We start from the raw sequence: 10294 nt of genomic DNA on the forward strand, positions 1-10294 counted from the left end.
TTAACATTAAAACAGAGACTTTAAGATTGACAAAGCAGACTCTTTGTAGCAATAAGATATGAACACAACAGATAGCAGGCCCCAAAATATATTTATTGAACATATTTTTAAATGATCCTGCAAAGCTGTCTCTGGTGGGGAAACCTACATTCTGTAGAGAATGCCCTTCCCTTTCCAGTTCTTTTCCCCTATCCAGGAGAGAATTAACTAAGAGTCTGGTACCTTTTTAAGTCTGATAAGAAACATTTACAACCTATTCTCTCTGAAGCCTGCTACCTGGAGGCTTCATCTGCATAATAAGAGCCTTAGTCTCAGAAGCCCCTTATGTTAATGCAGATACTCCTTTCTATTGATTTCAGGACTTTAATCAGAAAATATTTGAATCTACCTATGACCTGGAAGCCCCCACTTTGAGTTGTCCCAGATTTTCAGACCCAACCAATGTACATCTTACATGTATTGACTGATGTCTTATGTTTCCCTAAAATGTATAAAACCAACCTGCAGCCTGACCACTTTGGGTACATGTTCTCAGGTCTCTTGGATCTGTGTCATGAGCTATTGGTCACTCATATTTATTTAGCTCAGAATAAATCTCTTCAAATATTTTATAGAGTTTGACTCTCTGTAGACAAGTCCTAGTTTTAAATCAGTTACCTTGTGGATGAAGGAAACCAAAATGCTCCTCTTTAAAATACTGAGGATTGTTGAGCTAAAGAAAATTAAAGTGCAGGGGGACACTGCCCTCCCCCTTCTTGCCTGATGGCAGGATAGCAATTTACAAAGACAAAAGGTCTTCCTGCCCTCCCCTCTGCCATTTTTCACCCCTTTACAAGGCTTATCAGCTCAGAGACAGTGGCACTCGAAAATCTAGAAAATCTAGGAGCAGATTTTACTTTTCCCATACATTTATCTTCTCACATTTTCCTGCCTCTTAGAAGCCTGAAGATGCTCTCTTACTTGTCTTGTCACTATAGGATTTATGGCTTTTTGTTAAAATACTATTTAAGCAAGGACCCTAAGCCACTGCCTTAAGGGAGAGATACTTTCAAGCTGAAGCCTCTCCTGCATGATGGGTGTAGCACAAATCAATAAGCTTCTGCTGGTTTTTCTCTTGTTAATTTTACTTTAGTTTTTAGGAGAGTGTCTCAACTAAGAACCTATGAGGGAAAGAAGAGAAATTATATTTTCTCCTCTGCACAGATAATCTGACCACTTCTCTGAGCCCTCCTAAATATAACACAGCTAAATTATCTTAAATAACAGATACCCATTAGTCAGCAAGTCAGTACAGTGCCTCTGCTGGCATAGCTATAAACTAAATGACTTGTTTTTATTTCATTTATTTATTTTGAGATGGGGTCTTCCCTCTGTTACCCATGTTGGAGTGCAGTGGTACAATCTAGCTCACTGTAACCTCTGCCTCCCAGGTTCAGGTCATCCTGCCACTTCAGTCTCCTAAGTAGCTAGAACCACAGATGTGTGCCACCATGCCCTGCTAATTTTTTGTATTTTTGATAGAGATAGAGTTTCTTCATGTTGCCCAGGCTGGTCTCAAACTGCTAGGCTCAAGCAATCTACCTGCCTCAGCCTCCCAAAATGCTGGTACTACAGGCATGACCCAAGGCACCCAACCAAAATGACTTGTTTTTAGACAAGAAGTTAGAAATTTCTTTCCTCAAAGGGCCAGAGAGTAAGTAGATTAGGCTAGGGTTTCTCAGCCTCCACAGTACTCATATTTTGGGCCAGATAATTCTTTATTGTGGAGTGCTTTCCTTTTCACTGTAGGGTATTTAACAGCATCCCTGACTTCTACTCCCTAGGTGCCAATAACATCTTATTCTCAGTTGTGACAACCAAAACATTTTCCAGACATTTCTAGATGTCCCATAGGAGGCAAAATTGCCCCGAGGTGAGAATAACTGGTATAGACTTTGTATTCCATATGCTATCTGTCACAACTACTCAGCAGTGCCATTATAGCACAAAAGCAGCCATAGACAATATGAAAACAAATGAACATGGTACTTTCCCAATAAGTACTATGTATGGAAACTGACATTTAAATTTCATATAATTTTTGCATGTAATAAAATATTCTTTAAAAATTTTAAGCATTTAGAGATGGAAAAACCATTGTTAGCTTGTGGGACAAACAAAAACAGGTGGTAAACCATAGCTTTCCAACTCCTATTTGTTTTATTTTTGAAAGTTTAGTAATATATGTAATTTAAACTACTGTATCAAAATAATATTATTTTAACGTGATAATTATAAAAATCAATTCATAAATTCAGTATGTATTTTACACTTACAATATATCTCAATTTGGACTAGCCACATTTTAAGTACTCAGTAGTCATATATGGCTAATAGCTAATATATTGGGCCATGATGCCCTAGAGTATTTGCTTTTAGTTATTAGGCATACTTCCTCTCAAGAGGCCCTAGTCATTGGGAACATGAGGTCACTTTCCTTTGAAGGTAAAAGCCTCTAAGTCCTGTTATTGATCTAAACTCACAAAAAGAAAAAAGCAAAAAACAAAAAAAAAAAAAAAAAAAAAAAAAACTGTAAGTAAAGTTTAAAAGACCACCATGACAAGATTTATCCAATTTGTGACTGTATTTCCGATTGGCAATTCAAAATTGTATTTGGCTTAGTAATTTTTCTTGCTATCTTGAAGAGGATCAATCCCAGAAGGTCTGATAGACAATGAGTGTTTTGGTGTAACTGGGTTTCTTTATGTACAAAGCTACAGAATTCCCCTTGAAGACACTGTCCTTGACATCCCTGAAACACCAAAATAGCCTTTTTTGTTTACTCCACAGCTATGTAGTATATGACAGTTAGTGCATTGTAGATAGGGCCATCTATTGAAATCTACATGTAATTATACTCTATCGAATATCTACTTTAAAACAGCAAACATGAGAGCCTACAATTGACATCTCACTGTTTAAAAAAAAACAATTTCACATATATATTCACAAACATACTGAAGTGGTCAATATTCAAAGCAAATAGTAAAGACTCAGATATTCCTTACTTTGCACCATGGTTTACTTAAATAATACAAGTACCCCAACAACACAGTTTAAATTTCAGTTACCATGGTATGTTGACTGTGATACTAAATAAAGTACAAATTTCACTGCTAGGTTTTCAGTATGTAAATTACTATATAACTAACAGATGTGAATCATGATCAATTATGAATCACATCACTTCTTTCAGTCTTTGGTGACTGGTCACTTATCATCTATTCAGTATATGTGCAGAGAACAAATCATGTGTTTATGTTGCCTCTTTGTCTCCCAGTGATAAACCCAAGTGACATTTAACAAAAATGTATAATGAAAGAGGGAATTGGCCAATAAAAGATGAAAGCTCAAGAAAGAAACTAAAAGGCACGATGCTGGAAATGAAATTCAAATCAAAGGTAAATGACGTTATAGAGGAAATAGCTGATGGTGGGAATGTTGACACTTCCACTGGTTGGAAAGGCTATATAGATATGAAGCCAGAGGAACTTAGTTAAATCAGACATGGACATAAATGAGGAATTTGGTTGTGACAAGCAATGCCTATTTTAAACCAATGGCTTGTGTCCTCATTAGGGACTGTCAGTATACCAAAAGAATGGGTGTTAAGTCTAGGAAAATTATAATACATCCTTATGTTGACTTTTAGTTCCCAAGATTTCCTATGACTATAATTACTGTTTTTAGTATTTAGATATTACTGCTAATGGTAAAATGGCCTATGAGTAGAAAATATGAAATTTACATTTCTCTATCCAAATTTCCCAGTGGATCCCTGGCCCTAACAATGTTTACCACTTCTTACTGTCCATTTTCACAGATATGGGGTACATGATTATATGCCCTCAACCCCTGTGTTTTCTAGGTAACTCTACTACAGAATAAAGTGGTACTCAAATTACTCTCAGCTTGCTTAATATCCACTCTAGGACACTGAAAAACAAACACAAAGGGACTAAACAAGATGAATAGTATGTATCCCATTTCTTTTAAGTCCACTATCTTGATATCATAAGGCCCACTCACTGGTTTTATGTAGATGTGCTACTGGAATGCATAAGCTAGTGCCAATTCTTATTTTCCAAAGATGTTAAAAGATTAACAAAGGATGGGAGGAGAGTGAGGATCAAAAAAACTACCTATCAGGTACTATGCTCACTACTAGTGTAATGAAATCATTTGTACATCAAACCCCATGACACACAATTTACCCATGGAAATTTACCCATTGGCTTTTGCTGCAAAAGTACCCCTTGAACCTAAAATAAAAGTTGGAAGAAAAAAAATTAACATAGCAAATTCTTAGACATTGTTCTGACTCGTTTGCAAGACCTATGCTTTCTTCCTAAGCTGGTGCTGGATAGTTCTTTTGATTTTTTTTTTTTTTTTTTTTTTTTTCATTATCTATCTTCTCCCTCCCTAGCATTGCCACCAAGGGAAACTATTTCATGTAAGATATTCTTTTCCCTCCGGCCACTTGGTTGGCCCTAATTTCTCTGAGCACATCTTTTCTACCTGTATTGTGAACCACAGAGCAGGCCTAAGGGAAGGTTATAAAGACTGTAAGATTGGTCTGTATTGTCTCAGTCTCTTTTAATATCTACTCCCTTGTGTATGGTCCTCCTTCTTTTCAGAGACTGAAGGCCTATTCTCTAGCTTCTTCATAATCGGCTTTCAAAATAGGATCTGCTGTCAGTGATTTATCCCTTTAGTGCTAGGATGGTAAATAAATTTTATCTTGCATGCCAACTCTAAATTATCAGTAGCAGTCACCTGAAATGCTACGTGAAGGATTCTGGGGATGCATCCAGTTGAATTAGTTATGAGAAGAAAAATTGGTTACTATAGGAAAGAGAATCAACAATTCAATGGATTAAGGAGAAAGAATGTTAATTATTTCTTACATGACAGTATCAATGTAAAAAGTTCAAATCAGAGAGGGAATTCTGTTTCTTAGTCATTCAGGGACTTGATTTCCTTCCAAGTCACTGTACTTTCATCTCATAGGGAACCACTCTCATCTGTATGACTGAAACTGGGTAGCCATTACATCTGAGTTAAAGCTGGTGGGAGAAAGTATGGAAAGGAGAGCATACCCTGTGTCTTAGGACCCAGGCGTGGAAATGGCACACATCATTTCTACTCACATTTTATTGGTTATAACAATCATTTGAGGCCGGGCGCGGTGGCTCACGCCTGTAATCCCAGCACTTTGGGAGGCCGAGGCGGGCGGATCACAAGGTCAGGAGATCGAGACCACGGTGAAACCCCCCCGTCTCTACTAAAAATACAAAAAATTAGCCAGGCGCGGTGGCGGGCGCCTGTAGTCCCAGCTACTCCAGAGGCTGAGGCAGGAGAATGGCATGAACCCGGGAGGCGGAGCTTGCAGTGAGCCGAGATCGCGCCACTGCACTCCAGCCTGGGCGACAGAGCGGAAACTGACCAAAAAAAAAAAAAAAAAAAAAAAACACACAATCATTTGGCTATGCAGAACTGCAAAAGAAGCTGACAAATGTAGTCTAGTTTGGCAGTCACACATCAAGCAAGAATGGGAGAATGTATTTTGGTGGACAACGAGCAGTTTTTTCCTTACTAGGCTTAACAGGAATCAATGCTGTGATTAATGAATGAAAGTTTCCACGAGTTGGAAAAAAGAAACTGTGGCAACCACCCATATTATGGTATTAGCTGATCTTGCCTTAAGTGTGAAATGGAAGTCTTGTTTTCTTTCCTAGAGGGTTCTAAAGTTTAAATATAATTCAAAAAAATTTAACAGACATTTTCTACTATGAGAAAGGTACTTTTGTTAGGTACAAAAATAAACTAGTCCCTGCTTTATCACTTATTGTAGAACCAAAGATTCATCTCCAGATAATGGAATTTCAGACATCAGCTACCTAGGAGGGCAAATATAGGCTTGGGAAAGAAGGCCTTCTTGTATGAAATCACACCACACAGGCACTAGACAGCTCTAATTACATATAAGTTTAGCTCTATAAAAATGAGATTGGGGTGTTTCGGATATTTTATTAGGAAATGTACAGAGAAAACAGTTGATGGGGCAAAAGCTATAAACACTAAGGTGAGAAGGAATCAGAATATAGGCAAGAGTTATAAAAGCATCTAAATGGCATTTATATCTGTTTAATCGGCCTATCAGGTAAATCTGCCCACTTTTCTCCCTACCAGTGAACATCTGTTTTGAACCTGTAGGATATGGGACCTCTTGCTTGATACCACAGTCTTTCTGTGCCTACCTATACTAAAGCCTGATGTCATCTTCTGTGCCTTCCCTTACAGGCTTATTTCCTTCAACACTGACCATTCCTCCAGCATTTCTTATTCTAAAGATGAACAGGTAAAGAAACTTCGTTGGAGGGAAAATTAAGCAGCGATTGGCATTAGAGAGGGAGCTGTGCACAGTCCCTGTCTCAACAAAAATAGCTTAAGATGAGATGAGTACCTTACTTAGCATAATCTTGCTACTGAAGGGGCTATTCTAAATGTCCCCCAACCCAACACCATTATGTAAACATTCTCTAACATTCGCTACTTAATTTAGATAATCCACCTTTCCTTCTGGCCATTGCATTCCTTATCTAGCAATGCAGGAAAAGGGCAAGAAATCAAAGGGAAGGAATAAAGGGACTTCTGATTCCAGACTGTACTTTGAAGGGAAGTCATGGTTGGTTCACAATTTTCTTTAGCTTTTGCTTTCCCTTTGCAGAATAGCTAATATTATTGTTTTACCTATGGGAACTGGTATCCAATCTAGTGCCTAATGGGGCTGTTGTTACTAGAGCTATTTTCTGTGAACCTCATAGCGTACTCTCTTCTGCTGAAAATGAGATTTACTATTCATTCTGGGTTCTCTCGAAAGCCAGCCTGCCATCTACAAGAATTAGCGGTCACATCCATTTGGCTATAGTTCAGGTAAGTCCCATACTTCATGTCCTGCTTCTCAGCAATCTGCTGCTCAGAGCCAAAAACCCTATCTTAGAACCCCAAAATATATGTCTAGTTGCTGTATTAAAAACCAGGTAGCAGCCTTTACAGAAAGTCCCTTCTCTCAGAATCTAGTTGAGCCAATACTAGGGAGCGGCCACTATATTCTTCTTGGTTCATTCTCTTTCTTTTGGAGGCAACAGCTTAATATGGTGAGGACAACTGGAATCTATTTCTATCTATTCACCACTTTTTAAGTAGTAAAAGTAGTAGCTCAAAAGTAACTTTATTCCCTGCTAAGTCTCGCTCTTTCCAATTATTATTCAAACATGAGAGATGACAGTGAGGAGATTGGTTTGGCATTATAGGATGGTACCATGCAAGGTACTCTAACAACCTGCCTTCTCTCTCATGGTCTATCTCCCTGCAGATTCAGGTTGCATCAGCTGTCCTCCTATGTCCACAATCCAAATGCTATGGGATACTGTGCCAGACAAGTTTTCCAGTTCTTCAGGAAGTAGCAACTGTGAGTACTCTAGCTCACAATGGGAGGAGCACAATGACTGGACTCCAGCCATGAGCAAATACAAGTAAAGATTTAGCTGAGACTGTCTGCTCCCCAGTTCTCCAACCCCTGCCTATCCCAGGCCCCTTTTTGTCTTCATTTATAGTAGAAAAGTAATAGCCGGCCGGGCATGGTGCCTCACACCTGTAATCCCAGCACTTTGGAAGGCCGAGGCAGGTGGATCACCTGAGGTCAGGAGTTCTAGACCAGCCTGACCAACATGGGGAAACCCCGTCTCTACTAAAAATAAAATAAAATAAAAAATTAACCGGGCATGGTGGCAGGCGCCTGTATTCCCAACTACTCGGCGGGCCGAGGCAGGAGACTCATTTGAACCCAGGAGGCAGAGGTTGTAGTGAGATGAGATCACGCCATCGCACTCCAGCCTGGGGGAAAAGAGCGAGACTTCGTTTCAAAAAAAAAAAGAAAAAGAAAAGTAATAGTCACAAAACGGATATAAAAAGAGAGGTAACAATGGGAAACTACAGGAGGGCAAATTAATACTTTTATAGTTTCAGCAGACCTGTAGTAATAGAAGAAAAACTGATTTTCACTTGGTTCTGACTATCTCCCTGGGCTAGAAGGTATAGGGCCAAGGTAGAGGAATCGGAGGTAGATGAATTATCTTCCTGTGTCTTCCTTTAAGTAGTTCACATTGCTCCCATTTAGGTACCAGCTAATAGTCATAATTACTATAATCCCTCTCTTTGGATATTCTTTAAGACTTTATTTCCCCGTGAGCATAAAGACATACAATAGTACACACTGAAGGTTAGCTATGATTAGGAGGAGCCATTCTAACTATAAATTACTCATAATCCAAGCTCTTTCCTGATGAGCATGTATCCGTTATAAAAGAGGCTATGATAATATACAGTGAGAAAAGAATTCATTTAGAAATTAAGTGAATTTGGATCTAGGGTCACTTCAGCTATTTTGCACTGTGACATTGAGCGAGTTATTTTCTCTGGGTTTCAGGTGCCTCATCTTTATTTTGTGCATTTAGATACACAATTCTAATTGGTCCAATGGGAATTACACAGCTAACACAATCATGCAGCGAAACAAAATAAAATACAGTGGAATTGAAGTGAGGGAGTAAAACCACCACACTATGCAGATGAGACTATCTGCCTAGTAACAAGACATTTCTTGGACTCTGGTACTTCAGCCAAATGTCCTCTGGGGGTGGGGAGGAAGACAATATAGCCCACTGCCAGATAGAACCCACATCTGTTCCACCATTCTCATTGTCATTGCGTTTCCTGGGATACTTTCAGAATAATTCATTAGCAAGGAAAAAAAAGAAAAAAAAAAAAAAACAGAAAGGAAAAGGCTACAAGGGGAAGGGTCTTTCTATGTCTTTGGGATATATCTAATCATTTCTTCATGGAATATTATAAAGTAGGGTCCACTCAAAGCTCATCCCTCACAAGCCACCCAACCTTTGACATTCTTCTTCTACATAATGCGAGTCTTTCTAAGATTTTTAAAAATCCTGCCTGCAAAGTCTGCTTATGAACTTTTTTCCTTACCACAGAGTTCCCAAAAAGGGACAGGTTCTGCCTAAGTAGTTGACTACCTGCAAGGCTGCTCAAATCCAACTTTCTTTCCCATTCCACTTTGCATTCTACTCTCCCTTTGCTCTCCTTTCCTTAGGCCCTCAAGTGATGCCAGCTTTTGTTCTAGCACTCTAGAAAGGAGTTACAATTTTGATCCAGAGTACACAGGGAAGAGAAACTGGAGTGGGTAAAAGGAAGCTCATCACTGGGAAAGCTGGTACTGGGAGAAAGACTGTGGCAGACCCAGGAAATACTAACAATAAGAACCCCTCAAAAGTTCACCTTTATCAAGTCAATGGAAACAATATAGCTGAGTGGGGTTTAAATTTTGAGACCTATTCAAATGAGTCCTCAGCTACCATGTAAATTGCCTTGGTGCTCCATTTGCTATAATTCATAGGAAAGGTACTAAGGTCCTTCAACTGGTTTTCCTTGCTACCTCCACCTTTGTCAGAAGTTGAACCTATGACTAGCACACTTCCTGCCTATCCATTCACAGTGAATAGAATGGCTGGCTAAATTTTAGACCCCATTTAAATTATTCCACTTTGAAATTTGAATGATAGATGCTTGCCTAAGTCTACTAGCCTCAGTAACATTACCTTTTCTCATGACCAAGGGTAAAAGAGTAAACTGATAGGAGGCACAAGTTTTTGTGGATGTGGATTGGGCTGGCACCAAATCTAACTACAAGCATACAGTGATCACTTCATACTCACCACATAAAAAATACAAAAGCTGAAAAATACTATCAAGTGCTTTGACATTTTCTAAACATTCCTACTGCCCCTATAAAATTGCCTTGTCTGACCTTTCCTCACTAACCACGAGACATGGTGTTTTTCATTTCCTCTCCCTTCAAATTTTACAAGAGAATGAAGAGAATTTGAGGACCAAAGCACCACAAACACAAGGGTAAGCACAGCAGATATGACAAGGGGACTGAAGTAAGCCCCTGTGGGAATAGGATCGGCTGAAGGAATCAAGAGGGATGGACAGAGGAACAGAAGACACTCAGGAATAACTTCAGGAAGTCTCCTTACCTCCTCACCTGCTTTCCCTCTGTCCTACACATCTAGCCTTGCAAAGAAATAAGAGTAAAGTCCGTGTAGGACCATCCCAGTTCAGAAGCAACCCCTAGGATAGGGGTCAACTTTATCACCTCAAACTCTACTCATTT

The sequence above is a fragment of the Mandrillus leucophaeus genome, unplaced genomic scaffold (genome assembly GCF_000951045.1).
Source record: "Mandrillus leucophaeus isolate KB7577 unplaced genomic scaffold, Mleu.le_1.0 Scaffold1453, whole genome shotgun sequence".
Lineage (NCBI taxonomy): Eukaryota > Metazoa > Chordata > Mammalia > Primates > Cercopithecidae > Mandrillus > Mandrillus leucophaeus.